At 38.9% G+C, this 16,372-nt stretch overlaps 1 protein-coding gene across 11 annotated transcripts in view; it reads left to right on the top strand.

The window, feature by feature from the left end:
• Positions 1 to 16,372, top strand: part of LOC134356771 (protein bassoon-like) — a 517,214-nt gene that overhangs the window by 385,327 nt on the left and 115,515 nt on the right. Inside the window, exon 13 of one of the 11 annotated variants that reach the window (XM_063067879.1) lies at positions 11,824 to 11,940. The exons of the other annotated variants lie outside the window; for them this stretch is intronic. The gene's annotated coding sequence lies outside the window, so the exon portion shown is untranslated. Of the gene's footprint in view, positions 1 to 11,823; positions 11,941 to 16,372 lie in introns of those variants that run through there. 11 annotated transcript variants of the gene reach the window in all.

The following is a 16,372-nucleotide window of genomic DNA, read 5'->3' as shown; positions in this document are numbered from 1 at the left end:
AGGCCCAGAGTGTATCAGTACGACAGGGCCCGGGTCTTAGAGCAAACAATGGCCAGATGATTTAAACGCTGGACCAGATGTATTGAAAAGGCACTGTATTGGGACCAGAGGAGAGAGTCAGGTGTGCTTTGCTCGCTGGTCCACGATGTTTACACCGCCCTGCGCTGTGCTGAGCTGAGGCTCTGGCCTGCTCCAGCTGGTCTGGATTTGTGTCTGAAGACTCAATTTCATTTTAAATGCCATTTGCTTGCTTTTATTGTTTGCATGTTTTGTTGTTTTTTTTCCTCTCTGCACATTGGGTGTTTGTCGGTCTGTTTTTATGCGTTCTTTTGGGTTTCTGTGTTTTGTGGCTGTTTGTAAGGGGATGAATCTCAATGTTATATAATATATACATATTTTGATAATAAATATACTTTGAACAACAACTAAACTGTAGATGTCCCAAAAATATACAGTACCTAATGTATCTAATTATTCACTAAAATAATTTGTAGTGTTATAACATTCTGTAAATTGATGCTGTCATGAAATTTTTAAATATAATTGTGGGGAAGTGCCTCAGGAAATATATAATAGTGAATATCCTATATGTACAACAGTGAATATAGGATATAGAAAAATAAGTGCAGGAACAGTCTTCTTGTCTGTGCTGACCATGATGTCAATCTAAACTTTTCCTGTCTTCCTGCATATTGCCTGTGTCCCTTTATTGTTTGAGTTAGTCTAGATGCCTCTTAAATATCTCTATTGTATATTTTATTAGGGAGTTCTATAGAGATCCAAAGAGTAACAGAATTATCTTCGATGAACAGAAAAGCAAAAAGAAACCTGCAGATGATGGAAATAGAGTCAAGGAGTTCAGTAATACCATTACAATAGTGGAATAAGCTTCCAGCCGATCATATGTATGTCAACCTTTTTGCCCATGTACGCTCATCTCATTTGTCATTAGGTCCATGCCATTTTGTATCTTGACGATTTAATTATCTGTCTGAATGTCTCTTAAACATAATAATTGTATCTGATTATTGTATCTTTGGATGTTAACCACTCTTGCAATCTTTTACCCCATCAGATCGTCATTAAAATACCTTCCTCTCATCTTAAAACTACGCTCCTTTGTTCACGAAAATAAAACACTGATACATTGCAAGTATTCAGCACTTGATGTAACCTTCAACTTGGAACAAGAAGCCTTGTTTCTTTTATCACAGTTGCTTCCTGACATTTCTGGTATTTTCTGTTTTTTATTGTAAGAGAATGACATTACCTTCTGTGTTATGACTGCAACAGAATAAAATTACCTGAACCCTGCCAATCTGAATGAATAGATGAGGACCAATGCCTGTTAATTGCTGATGAAAGGCACATTGGGGAAAACAAGGTAAGTATTCTTTTAAAAGTCACAAATGACGAAGGGGCACAGTGAAAACACTAGTATGTGGCCTCTGGTAGTGGGGTGCTGAAGCTACAGAATTCCCATTTGTATCCAAGTTTTCTCTATCTGCATCATAAAAGCCCTCTGTTTACCATGATTTTTAAAATACGAAACTCCCAAAATGATGGAAAGACAATCGAAGTAGATTGCTGTTATAAATTCTCAAATTATAGCGCAGACCAACTGTTAGAAGCTTGGTGTAGTTTGCTTGACCATCCTTTTGGGTGTAAGAATGTTTTGCACAGTAGAAAAACAAACAACAGGTGTCTGTTTTCTCATTAAAAACTTGAATTCTTCCTCCAGTTAAAGGAATATCCAATCTGACCAAGAAAAAAACAGACACACTTATGACCACAGCTTTAATTCCCATTACTTTATACTTTATGCTCAGTTAGCTCTTTCAGCTGAGACACCTTAGGCAGACTCAATGGGCCAAGTGGCCTAATTCTGTTCCTATGTCTTATGCTTTCAAGTTCAAGGTTCTAACTACCTGAATTCTAGGTGCATGATAGAACATAGAACAGTACAGCACAGGAACCGGCCCTTTGGCCCATGATATCTGTGCCAACCATTATGCCAAACTAATCTAATCTAATCTAATCTAATTATTATGCCAAGTTCATCTAACTTAATCCCATCTGCCTGCATGTGGTTCCTATCTCTCCATTCCTGCCTGTCCCTGTGCCTTTCCAAATGCCACTATGATGTTGCTAATATATCTGCTTCCAGCACTTCCCTAGGCAGGACATTCCAAACATCTGTTCTTCCCTGTGCAAATAAAAATTATTCCCTCTCACCTGAGATCAGTGCACTCTCATATTTGACATATCCATCCTGGGGCCAAGACCCTGACTATGGTGCCTTATTTATAAACCTCTCTTAGTTTGGCCACTCAGGCTCCAACATTTCAGAGAAAGTCTATCACACCTTAGAGCTATTTTCCAATGAATCAGGAGAACATCATGGTGATCTCTTCTACACCTTCACTGAAGCTTCCATGTCCTACCTTTAATGTGGTGTTCAGAAATGCCTGCAGTATTCCAATTGTTGTCTCACCAAATTTTATACAACTGCAAACAGATGACGTTTCCCATTTCAATCAGAGTAAAATTCCTGTACATCAAAAGCTCTCTGGCTCATTTACTCACAGTCTATTAATTAGGCAAGTTACTTTCATGCTACTGACACTAATAGAACTACATTATTATGCCTGATCATGCTGAACGCAGCCCACACCTGCCATTTACCTCCCTCAGGATGTCTGCATTTTTTTTTTTGCAGCTTCACTGCTCCCACATCCTGCTTGTTTAGTTGCTATGGCCATTTGGCAAGGCAGCAAATGGAGCAAAGGCAGAAGAAACTAAGGCCCCACTAAGGCTTGGTGACTCATGCTGTGAGGAGGCCTCTTCCGTTGTGCCCAAATGATCAGAGACATGTAGAAGCAATTGAAAACATTTTAAATAATTTTAAAGTTCACATTCAATTAATTACATTTGTAGATTTAGATTATGACAACACTCAGTCCTCTTTTATTGTCATTTAGAAATGCATACATGCATTAAGAAATGATACAATGTTTCTCCGGAGTGGTATCACAGAAAATGGGACAAACCAAAGACTAACACTGACAGACCCACATAAATATAACATATAGTTACAGCAGTGCAAAGCAACACCATAATTTGATGAAGAACAAACCATGGGCATGGTAAAAAAAAGTCTCAAAGTCCCCGAGTCAATCGACTCCCGGTCCCTGATAGCAGGCGGTAAAAGGGAGAAGTTCTCTGCCATAAACCTCCAGGCACCGTCAACTTGCCAATGCCTTGGAAGCAGCTGACACTGAGTCCGTCCGTCTGAAAACTTCGAGCCTCCGACCAGTCTCCCGAGCGCCATCCTCTGCTGAGCGCCTTCGACCTCACCCCAGCCGCTGAAACAAGCGAAGCCGAGGATTCGGGGCCTTCTGCTCCGGAGATTCCAGTTACCACACAGTAGCAGCGGCAGCAAAGCAGGCATTTCAGAAGTTTTCCAGATGTTCCTCTGTAATCTCAAGTCCGTCTCCATCAAATCAGAATTGTGCACCATCCCCTACATGACATAATACAGATATCATTCACCGGAGAGGCCGTGCGCACTGCCGTTGTGCCGCCATCTTCTCCTCCTCCTTTTAAAATAAAGTATTAAAGAAGTCTTAGCTTACCTTTCTAGTGAAGGTTAGTGAACCCATTCAAATAAAAAGAGCCCCACTGGATACCCCAATTATGACCGGTGTGAAGCTGAGAGGCAAGATATCAAATGCATCCAGCACAGTACATTACAGAAATACCCTGGGATCACTGTTAAGTCCAATATTAGTTAAATAGTTAGTTTGAGTTTTATTGTCAGTGCTAAGGAGAACAAGGTTACAGTGCTACTCCATTCAGTGCAGAACAACAGACTGGCAATTCAATTACTAAAAGCGCAATGACTAAATTTAAAATGACATCTGCGTTATTTAGAGTGACATCTAAGTTACAACTGAATTGCAAACAAGCAACTCTAAAATGGGGCATTGTTCAGTTGCACAGCATCCTTGGGCAGAACGTTGTTTTTCAGTCTGAATGTCCATGCAGTGACGTTTCTGTATCTCCATCCGGATGGTAAGAGAATGAAGTGGTGGCTACTGGAGAGGGATGATCCATCATGATTTTGGGAACCCAATGCAGATATTGTGAGTTGTAGATGGTTTCCATATCGGATAGCTGTGCCCCAGTGACGTTCTGTGCAGTCCTGGTCACTCACTGAAGTGCTTTTTAGTTGATCTCGATGCAGCTTGTGTATCATACTGACATACTTAAAGTGTGCTGCATCGGTCCTGTTAAAAACACTGTTGAATCTGATGTTCCAGATGCATGGTGTGACAATATCATGGACTTCCACATAGTCAAGAGAAAACAAATAGAGATCTCTCAAGACTTGTCAATCAGGTTTTGAGTCTTCTGACAGCTGTGAGAAAATGTACCTAATAATGCACAAGATATTTCTCAGGGAATAACTCTTTAGCTCCTTAACCCTGTCTTTCCCTCCTTACAAACTTCGTAAGTCTGTATCAAGGCTTGCAGAACTTGCAACATAATCAATTGAAATTTGAATCTGCTGTGATCCTGAATGAGAGATGTAACTAATCATTTCCCATTTTACGCCACTGTATAAATAAGAATCAGGGTTTCTGATAAATATCATGAAATGTGTTGCTTTTTGGCAATAGTGCAGGGCAGTACCGTTTCAAGTCATGGACCATTCAGAAATCTGATAACAGAGGGGCAGAAGCTGTTCCTAAAACATGGAGTGTGTGTCTTTAGGCTTCTGCACCTCCTCGCTGGTGGTGGTAATGAGAAGAGGGTATGTCCTTGGAAGGTGGGTGTCCTTAATGATTGATGCTCCCTCTTTGAGGCATCACCCTCTGAAGATACCTTTGGTGATGAAGAGGCTAGTGCCCATGGTTGAATTTACAGGCCTATGTAGTTATTGACACCACCCCCCCGACATACCAGATAATGGCATCTGTTAGGAGAGTCACAATCTATTTCAATAACGTTCTGATAATAAAGTCAGGTATTGCTGTTTGGATCACCCCAAGGATGGTAAGCAGAATCAGAAGTAGGTTTATTATCACCGGCATGTGACGTGAAATTTGTTATCTTAGCAGCAGCAGTTCAATGCAATACATAATCTAGCAGAGAGAGAGAAAAAATAATAATAAACAAAATAAAACATAATAAATAAACAAGTAAATCAATTATGTATGTTGAATAGATTTTTTTTAAGTGTGCAAAAGCAGAAATACTGTATATTTAAAAAACAATGAGGTAGTGCCAAAGCTTCAAAGTCCATTTAGGAATCGGATGGCAGAGGGGAAGAAGCTGTTCCTGAATCACTGAGTGTATGCCTTCAGGCTTCTGTATCTCCTACCTGATGGTAGCAGTGAGAAAAGGGCATGCCCTGGGTGCTGGAGGTCCTTAATAATGGACGGTGCCTTTCTGAGACACCACTCCCTGAAGATGTCCTGGGTACATTGTAGGCTAGTGCCCAAGATGGAGCTGACTAGATTTACAGCCTTCAGCTTCTTTCAGTCCTGTGCAGTAGCCCCTCCATACCAGACAGTGATGCAGCCTGTCAGAATGCTCTCCACGGTACAACTATAGAAGTTTTTGAATATACTTGTTGACATGCCAAATCTCTTCAAACTCCTAATGAAGTACAGCCACTGTCTTGCCTTCTTTATGACTACATCAATGTGTTGGGACCAAGTTAGAGCCTCAGACATCTTGACACCCAGGAACTTGAAGCTGCTCACTCTCTCCACTTCTGGTCCCTCTATGAGGATTGGTATGTGTTCCTTCATCTTACCCTTCCTGAAGTCCTTGGAATGTAGTCAGGCAATATAACTTTTCTGTCTTGTATTTTCTCCATTCCCCTCCTGAATGTGGTTTTAATTATGATTTTATTCCATACGTACTGCTCGCACTTCTCCTCAATCCATTTTCTGGATTAAGTTGTTGGGGAGTTCCTACAATCTTTCTAGTCGACACACACAAAATGCTGGAGGAACTCAGCAGGCCAGGCTCCATCTATGGGGAAAAAAAGTACAGTTGAAGTTTCAAGTCCAAACCCTTTGTTAATCTTTCTACTGTGCACTCTTTATAATATTTACATTTCTACATTTAAGAAAATTCTGGTAGGCCACAATAAATGTTTGTACAGATGATGTTCATTGTTATCAGTGTGATGTTCGTTGCCTTTAATTTTAGAACACAGAACATTATAACACTGTACAGGCCCTTCAGCCCACAGAGTTGTACCTTTCCTCCCACATAGCGTCCACTTTTCTATCACCCATGTGCCCATCTAAGGGTCTCTTAAATGTCACTTTGATGTAAAATTTCTATGTTGGGATATACTACCCAAATATTTAACCACTTAAGCCATGATTTTGCATTTATGTTCAAAGAAAAATCTTTAGCCAATGACTTTCCTATTGGTATTTATGCTATGCAGCCAATGTCAGTTATAAAATACAATTTTATTTATTGATATAAAATCAAGACTGAAGAGATCGAGCTGCAAAACTTGCTCGATGTACATTTACACATGATTTCACATTGCTCACAATGTAATTACTCTAATATCACTTAAAAAGGTACAAGAGAGATAATGTGTCTCAGTCAATGCTTTAGCCTCATTCCATCCAATGTGCAGTTTAGGCTTTTACAGATTTCCCTGAGTGTATATCATCTCCAGAAAGAGAGTAATACCTGGAGATGAATTTTCAGTAAGTATGAATTATCTGTTGCTTAGAGTCACAGAAAAGTACAATGTAGAATTAGGGCCCTTCAGCCCATCTAGTCCATGCCAAACCATTTAAATTGTCTACTCCCATCGACCTGCGCCAGGAAAAAGCCCTTCATGCCCCTACCATCCATGTACCTATGCAGACTTCCCTTAAACATTTAAATCAAGCTTGCATGCACCACTTGTACTAGCAGATCATTCCACACTTTCATGACCCTCTGAGTAAAGCAGTTTCCCCTCATGTTCTCCTTAAACTTTTTGCCTTTTACCTGTAACCCATGGCCTCAAGTTGTGGTCCCACTCAACCTCAGTGGAAAAAGCTGCTTGCATTTACCCTATCTATACCCGTCATAATTTTGTATACCGCTATCAAATCTCCTCTCAAACTTCTATGTTCCAAAGAAGAATGAAGTCCTAACCTATTCAATATTTCCTTATAACTCACATCCTCCAGACTGGCAACATCTTTGTAAATTTTCTCTGTACTCATTCAACCTTATTTACATCTTTCCTACAGGTAGGTGACCAAAACTACACACAATTCTCCAAATTAGGCCTCACCAACATCTTATACAAATTCAACATTACATCCCTTTGAAATATTTAGCCAAACTCCACACTATTACATCATTCAATACAGACAATATGCCGTATAATTTCTGAGAAAATGTAGAAGAGCAAGTCTCTCAATATTCCACAAGTGACATTTCCATGGCCTCATTTACACTTAACTATTTGGTATTTAATCAGCGTTTCTAATCAACGTTGCATTGTTAAATTTTTAACATGGATATTCAATGCTTTTGAAATCCTCGGCCTGAGGTACTGTATAAGATCAGTATTTTTAAAGGAATGATATTCTCTCAATAAAATAAGATCACTGAAGATAATATACTCCTGGGCATCAAAATCTTGTAGAGCTGATGGAAATGGCAATGTAAACAGCATATTCTATAGTTTATGATAGATGCAGAGAACGTAAAGGAATAGAAGTCTCTGTAACAAAGGTCAAACAATTTTACAGCAAAAATATTGATTCTGATATAAAACCATCTCCTGTTGCAGTTTCATTAGAGAGCAAGGAATAAGTACTTTTTTTAACCTGTCTGAACATATCAGTGGTTTCTCATTTCACCCCCCATGAAGAATTTTGCATGAGAAATCAGCTTCAAATCCATTATCATTAAATGAAATGCTTACTTGATCCTGATTTTTATTGTGACTTGAATATTTGGGAAGCATTCTTCAAACTACAGCAAGGTGCCTAAAGCAAGGTGAAAAAAATTTTGCAGAAGTTTTGCTCTATAGCCAATGGTTTATCAAGAATGGGATAACAGAACTAAAAGCAAGCTTCAGACTCAAGTGACTTCCATTCGTTGTACTCAAATTATAGAAATGCACAGACAAAGCATTCCACTTTTTATATATTATTTTAACTGAATGCCAAAAGATTCATTCTGTAAAATAAATACTTGCTTTTACTGTCCCTTTTACACAAAAAATAGAGAATTTGTGGATGGACATTTGGAACGTCATAGTACCAACAAATAAAGTCAAAATTATATTGAAAAGGGAAAAAGACAGATTTATTAAAGTTTGTTGAAACAGCAACAAGTATATTTAGATTTCTAAATGCCCGTGGCTTAGTGGGTAAAATATTCGCATAGATAAATGATAGATCAACCAATTGAAAGCTGAGTGAGATGAGTGATCTTTTTCATGAACTAGTAAAATTCCACAGATATTGTTGCTGGAACCTCAACTATTATTAATCTATATTAATGTTTAAATTGACAAGTTTGACATTATATAGTCAATTAAAAACACAATTTATGTAGAATTAATGTAAATGGATACTTGATAATCAGTGCAGATTTGATGGGCCAAAGATTCTATGCTGCATTTCCCTGCAAGTGAAGTTTGCTGATGATATGAAAAAAGATGCAAAAGCAAGTTAAGAGAAGCACATGGAGTCTGGAAAGAGATACACATAGGCTAAATTAATGGTCAGGCTGTAAACTGGGGAAGTATGAGGTTATTTTACTTTGATACAAAGGGCAGAAAAAATAGCATTTAAATGAAGATGGGCTATGGAATGCTCTTGTACAAAGGGAGCTATATGTCCTTGTACAGGAAGCACATAATGTCAGCATATAGTTGGAAAGATAATAGGGATAGCAAATTGCTTTTATTGTAAGGATGTGGAGTGTAAAGTTAGGAATTCTTATTACAAATATGCAGGGTAATGATGGCACTATATCAGGTTTGGTCTCAGTTTAAGGAATGGATTGGAGGCATTTGAAAGTGGCTTCACAGGGTTGATTCAAAGTAAGAGGTTAATTTGTGATCAAAGATGGGAGCCAATTTCATTGGAATTTAGAAGAATGGAAAATGATCTTATTGAAGCGTGAAAGATTTGCAAGGACCTAGGTCTTGTTTCTCCTCATGAAAAATCAGAATAGGGGGTCTCTCATTTAATATGAGGAGGAATTTACTCCTTGGAATTCTGTGTCCAAGAAAGCTGTGGAAGTGAAATTATTAGATCATCTCAAGGCTGTAGTAAGCAGATTTTAGTATGATCAAGTTATGGGGAATAGGCCGGGAAGTAGAGCCAAGCTAAGATAAAATTAACCATTATTATTGAACGGGGGAGCAGGCTTGAAGGACTATATGGCCTACTCCTGTTCCTAATTCTTATTCTGCCTCTATTTATAAATTGACTCAGTCTTTTTAATGCCTCCTAACTTTTTTGGCTGAATTCTCACTAGAATAAACACACTTTCCTCGGCTTCAAATTCAATAATTCATTATAGAAAATCAGTACTGATTCTGTGTACTTGTTCAAAGAATTATCAAAGAATTCTTGATATAGAAAACAGAAACTTACTTCACTAAACCAGCAGCTGTTTTTTTTTCTGAATTTGGGATTAAAACTGGTTGTTGTGAATACAGGGATTGCAGTGATCCTGAGTCAAGAAACCAATAAGGCTGTGGAATTGATGCTTGTGTTCTAAGAGATCTGCACTTACTTTACCAGCTCATGAGCTACAGCAGATTCTCGATGTTGTACAGAATCAATTGAAAATGCAGACTGCAATGAAGCTTCACAGAATCATTCTTCTCCCAGAGGAATCTTCCTTCCAAGTACCATTATACAGAAGTTATTATAGTTGATATCTGATGAATCTTGCCATTTCACCGATTAAAATGCAAGAAAACTGACAGCATCTGTGCGTTGCTAAGCAACAGGACATTGGAAGTGATAGTAATGCTACAAGTTTTCTGAAAAGAAGTTTATTCATAGCAATTTGTTATTCTTACAAAACACAAAGAGACACAATAATTGTCTTTGAAGAGTGCTCAGTTTAGAAATTTCCAGGCAAGAAGCCTTGATCTCTGATATTATTTAAGGTTTTTAAAGGGAGTATGCTGGACTTTTCAGATCACATTGGGCCATCTCAAAGCAGCCTTCAGTGGATGCTAACCAGTGATTTCTAATACCATGTTTCAGTGGCCACTAATGTAGGAGCTGAAGATTTTAAAATGGTTGAACCTTTCTTTGGTTGCTTATGTCTGTTAGATTCTCTTTTGAAAATAATTGTTTAATTTCAAATCTCACGATTGCCATTCATAGTCACTGTGTAGCTGGAGATTCAACTTTTGAGTTAGTGTTATTAACTCAAGACACTGCATTGGCTATATATACATTTCATGAAATGCCATTTGCATTGCCTACAATCTCCTTCCTGTGTGGATGGAAGATCAAAGACTAACTGCCATTTCTTATTCTTGCCACTGCAATACATTTTCACCAACTGACATGCTGTGTAATATCAAAAATATGCACAGTATCTGAATGGTACAGCAGAGTCTTTGGTATGAAGAATATTTTTATTAACAAAAAAGTTACATCTGCTCAAAAAAATGGACATTTCATGTAATCGTAACAGTCCTTCAAACAGCCAGTCTATTGAACCAAATTTTTGCTCCAATCTTGATATCCGTGTTATTTTTCCCATAAGCACAGAAGTTCCTTTTTCAAATTTGCTATTGTCTTGCATTCACAATTTTCTCGAGCAGTCCAGACCAGTTAATTACAACCCACTCTGTTTTTAAAAAAAAAATTTCCTCTTGTGACATCTAATTTTGATGCAAAACTCTTAAATCATAGTCTTCAGATTTCTGAGCTTTCTGGCCATTCTGACCATTTCTCCTTATTTACTCTACTAGAGCCCTGTGACCCTAAATCATTGAATGCTCTGCTGATGGCAGTAGGTTCTCTCCTGTTTGCCAGAATTGGCAAAAAAGTGGCAGATGGAATATTCTGTAAGGAAGTGCATGGTCATAAATTTGGGCAAAAGGAATAAAGGTGTGGACTATTTTCTAACTGGGGAGATAATTCAAAAAACAGAGGTGCACAAAGACTTGGGAATCCTCATGCAAGGTTCCTTAAAGATTAACTTGTAGGTTCATTTGGTGGTAAGAAGGCAAATGCAATGTTAGCATTCCTTTCGAGAGGACTAGAATACAAAAGCAATGATGTATCGCTGAGACTTCATAAGATATTGGTCAGACTGCACTTTGAGAATAGTCTTGGGCCCCTTATCGAAAAAAGGATGTGCTTGCATTGTAAGGGCTCCAGAAGGGATTCATGAGAATGATCCCAGGAATTAAAAAGTTAACATATGAGGAGCGTTTATTGGCTCTGGGGCTGTGCTTGCTGGAGTTTAGAAGAATGAAGGGGAATCTCACTAAAACCTATCTGATATTGTAAGGCCTAAATAAAGTGCGTGTGGAGAGGATCTTTTCTATCATGGGGGAGTCTAGGACCGGAGGGTACAGTCTCACAATTAAAGGTCGTCCACTTAGAATAGAGATGCGAAAAATTTCTTTAGCCAGAGAGTGCTGAATCTGGAATTCATTGCCAGCTGTGCTGGCCAAGTCATTGGGTATATTTAAGGCAGAGGTTGATAGGTTCTTATTGCGGGAGGAGAAGATGGCACGACACAGCTCGCAGCGGCCACTCCGATGAATGATATCTGTAATCTGTCAAGTAGGGTGCTGTGCACAATCCTGATTTGATGGAGACAGACGTGAGAGCATGGAGGAACATCTGTGAAACTTCTGAAATGCCTGCTTCGCTGCCACTGCTACTGTGTGATCCAGAATCTCCGGAGGAGAAGGGCCTGAGTCCCTCGGCTTTGCTTGTTGTTCGGTGGCCGGGGCGGGGTCGAAGCACTCAGCAGAGATGGTGCTCGGTGTCGGAGGCTTGAAGTTTTCGGACGGACTCAGAGTCGGCTGTGGTCGGGTGCTTCCAATGCATCGGTAAGTTTGCGGTGCTTGGAGTTCATGGCAGGAAGAGTTTCTCCCTTCTACCATCTGCGTGAGATGATGGGGCTATCGGGACTTGAGATTTTTTTTTACCGTGCCCATGGTCTGCTCTTTATCAAATTACAGTATTGCTTTGCACTGTTGTAACTGTATGTTATAATTATGTGGTTTTGTCAAGTTTTAGTCTTGGTTTGTCCTGTGTTTCTGTTGATATCATTCTGGAGGAACATTGTACCAATTTTTAATCCATGCATTTCTAGATGACAATAAACGAGCACTGAGTGTCCTCATAATCTAATCTAATTGGGGTGTTAAAAGTTACGGGGAGAAAGCAGGAGAATGGGATTGAGGGTGATAGTAAATCAGTCATGATGGAATGGTGGAGCTGACTCAATGGACCAAATGGCCAAATTCCACTCCTATGTTTTATAGTTTCTGTGCTCTGTCTAAACCTGCTATGATCCTTTCAATCTCCATCAAATCTCCTCTCAGACTCCTTTCAAAGAGAAACAAAAATGGGCTTTTCATTTTAAGCTAGTTGCTGAAATCCTACATCTATTGAAAAGATTAGTTTAACTTTTCTGATTCCCCTCTGGGATCGTAACAAAATCTGAATAGAATTGAATGAAACTTGAGGTTAAACCTAACCGGTGTTAATAAAAGTGCAACATAGCTTTCCTGCTTTTGTAATCTCTCTCCATTTCAGAAACCAATTTTCCACAGTGTATCTTATTAATCCCTCTTTCAACTTGTAATGCCACACTCAGATGTAAACATATTAACACCCAGGACTCTCGGATCTTGCTTACTCTTTAGAACAGTGCTGCTTATGTTTTATTGTCTCCCTCCGCTCTTTCCACCAAACTGCTTCACTCTGCGCTCCTTCAGATTAACTTTCAGCTATCACTTGTCTGCCTATCCTGTCAGAATTTCTGTCTATTTTTTTCCACACTCAAATGCTGCTAACATTTCCTGTGCTCCAGTATGACTCCAGAGCTTACGTTTCAGGTCAATCAATTTCCTTCAGAACTGATGAATGTTTAGAGCGAACAGAGATCTGAGTACATAGCTGTGGTATCTACTCCATGAAAGTCTTCTTTCTGACATGAATATTGACTCCATGTGTCCTTAAATATTTTGTTGCAGTCCTGACTTATGATATGAAACTATTTAGTGTCAAAGAGGACATCCTCTTGGCAGTTGTTTTATTGCAGCACTGTCTTCATTTAAGCAATGACCAAACAGGGAATTGATTAAATCACCTCTTAATTTCTCCGTTTTAGTTTTGGCAAAGGCTGCTTATGACTCGAAGTGATATCCAATTTCTAACAGCAATTTTCTGAAGTTCACTATTAATTAGCTTTTCCATTTAAATTTTGCATGAATATAACTCAATTTTTACTGCAAATTTTGTGCAGTTGAATTCACTTCAGTCGACTTGGTGCAAACTGTATACTGCCTAAAATTCATCTCGGTGCACAAAATTGATAAACTGGGCTTCTGTTGAAAACTCAGGCAATGTTCATGATGATTTATTGTACTGTTTATAGTTTTAGATGATGGATCCTCACAATCGGTGTAACTCACAAATGAGCTATGACTTTAGTACAATTCCAACAGCTATGAAGGTTTCCATCATTTGCCCTCTATGTGACATAGATGTAGGAATATCTCAGAAAAGAGAAAAGCTGATGCCAGGGCCTAGTGCGAAAACACTCATTGGTAATTTGCCCTTTAATTTTTACACCGGCCTTGTGAAGGTGGCTGGTGTTATTTGGAAAAAGCTGTTTTATTATAAAACAATGTATTATCCATTCTTAAAGCTACTAGTCCAAACTGCAGGAAGCAGTCATTTTATCCACCTTTAACTCAAAACCTGCATGATAAAGAGAAAGGAAAATATACACACAGATGTTGTTATTTCCTTTGGCTTACTCTTTGAATCATATAGGGTTTGCAATTTTATGAACTGTTAGGAATTAATTCTCCTTATCTTTCCAGCATGCATCATGTGTCAGCTGAGAAATTAGAGGAGTGATTTATTCCCAGGCCTCAGTAAGGGCCACTTGAGCTCATCATGAGTCAAAAAATGTGAGGAATCTACTAAAGTTGAATACTCAATATGTAAACAATAACCCATGATTACTAGAGGTCTTACATTTTGTGTTTTTCCTTATAACTACCTTATAAATCTGGTGATATGAATGAATTTCATTCAGACCAAGTGGTTTCATAAAGATGTAACTTGACAGAAATTGCATAATTTTACATATTCACAAGTCTTATATCTAATCAGTGCCATATTTGGTTGTATGAAATTGTAGAAGTAACATTGGCTATTGTCATACGCACAGAAACAGGCATTTTGTCCCACTGTGTCTGTGCAGAACATCAACCACCTATTTACACTTATCCTGCATCCATTTAATTCTCCAAACGTCCTTTTAGCTCCCTCCATATTCTACCATTCTCACTCACAATAGGGACAGTTTACAGTGACAAATTACACATTTTTGGGGATCTGGTAGGAAACTGGAGGATCCAGGAGAAACCCATGTGGTCATCGGAAGAAGACGGCAGAATGGGGTTGCGAGGGATAATAATTGATTGAATAGAGGAGCAGACTTGATGGGCGGAATGGCCTAATTCTGCTCCTGTGTCTTATGGAAGAATATACAAACGCCATATTGAGGACACTGGAGGGCATTATTGAATCTTGATCACAGAGACGTATGCTCCATGGCACCATGTTCCAAATTGCACCAATCAACAGGCGAGACGGATAGGAAATTTTGCCCCCAAGTTTTTTTTTCCATGGATTTCCTGACCTCACTTGTGGTTCTTTCATGTCTCGATGGTGAACATTTTCAACACATGAGCTTGCTTTAAGTAGGAGACTTGGAATCCAATCAGTATCAATTCAATAATAATTTATGCATGTACAGTGTTCAAAAGAATTGAATTGGGTGTAAAATGAGGGTAGAAGCAAAAAGTAGTAAGGTGAAAAGTAAAAGTGGCAGGCTGGCAAATCCAGGGCAAAAATCAAAAAGGGCCACTTTTCAACATAATTGTATAAGGGCTAAGAGTGTGGTAAAAGCGAGCCTGAAGGCTTTGTGTGTCAATGCAAGGAGAATTCGTAACAAGGTGGATGAATTAAAAGTGCAGATTGTTATTAACGAATATGATATAGTTGGGATCACAGAGACATGACTTCAGGATGACCAAGGATGGGAGCTCACATTCAGGGATATTCAATATTCAGGAGGGATAGACATGAAAGAAAAGGAGGTGGGCTAGCATTACAGGTTAGAGAGGAGATTAACGCAATAGAAGGGAAGGACATTAGCCAGGAGGATGTGGAATCGATATGGGTAGAGCTGCATAACACTAAGGTGCAGAAAACTCTGCTGGGAGTTGTGTACAGGCCACCTAACAGTAGTAGTGAGGGTGGGGATGGTATTAAACAGGAAATTAGAAAGGCGTGCAATAAAGGAACAGCAGTTATAATGGGTGACTTCAGTCTACATATAGATTGAGTGAACCAAATTGGTAAGGGTGCTGAGGAAGAGGATTTCTTGGAATGTATGCGGGATGGATTTTTGAACCAACATGTCGAGGAACCAACTAGAGAGTAGGCTGTTCTAGACTGGGTATTGAGCAATGAGGAAGGGTTAATTAGCAATCTTGTGAGAGGCCCTTTGGGTAAGAGTGACCATAATATAGTGGAATTCTTCATTAAGATGGAGAGTGACATAGTTAATTCAGAAACAAAGGTTCTGAACTTAAAGAAGGGTAACCTTAAAGGTATGAGAAGTGAATTAGCTAAGATAGACTGGCAAATGACACTTAAAGGGTTGACGGTGGATATGCAATGGCAAGCATTTAAAGATCGCATGGATGAACTACAACAATTGTTCATCCCAGTTTGGCAAAAGAATAAATAAGGGAAGGTAGTGCACCCATGGCTGACAAGGGAAATTAGGGATAGTATCAATTCCAAAGAAGAAGCATACAAATTTGCCAGAAAAAGTGGCTCACCTGAGGACTAGGAGAAATTCAGAGTCCAGCAGAGGAGGACAAAGGGCTTAATTAGGAAAGGGAAAAAAGATTATGAGAGAAAACTGGCAGGGAACATAAAAACTGACTGTAAAAGCTTTTATAGATATGTGAAAAGAAAAAGATTGGTTAAGACAAATGTAGGTCCCCTACAGACAGAAACAGGTGAATTGATTATGGGGAGCAAGGACATGGCAGACCAATTGAATAACTACTTTG

The sequence above is a fragment of the Mobula hypostoma genome, chromosome 15 (genome assembly GCF_963921235.1).
Source record: "Mobula hypostoma chromosome 15, sMobHyp1.1, whole genome shotgun sequence".
In the NCBI taxonomy this organism is placed as follows: domain Eukaryota; kingdom Metazoa; phylum Chordata; class Chondrichthyes; order Myliobatiformes; family Myliobatidae; genus Mobula; species Mobula hypostoma.
This window is presented reverse-complemented; position numbering and strand designations above follow the sequence as displayed.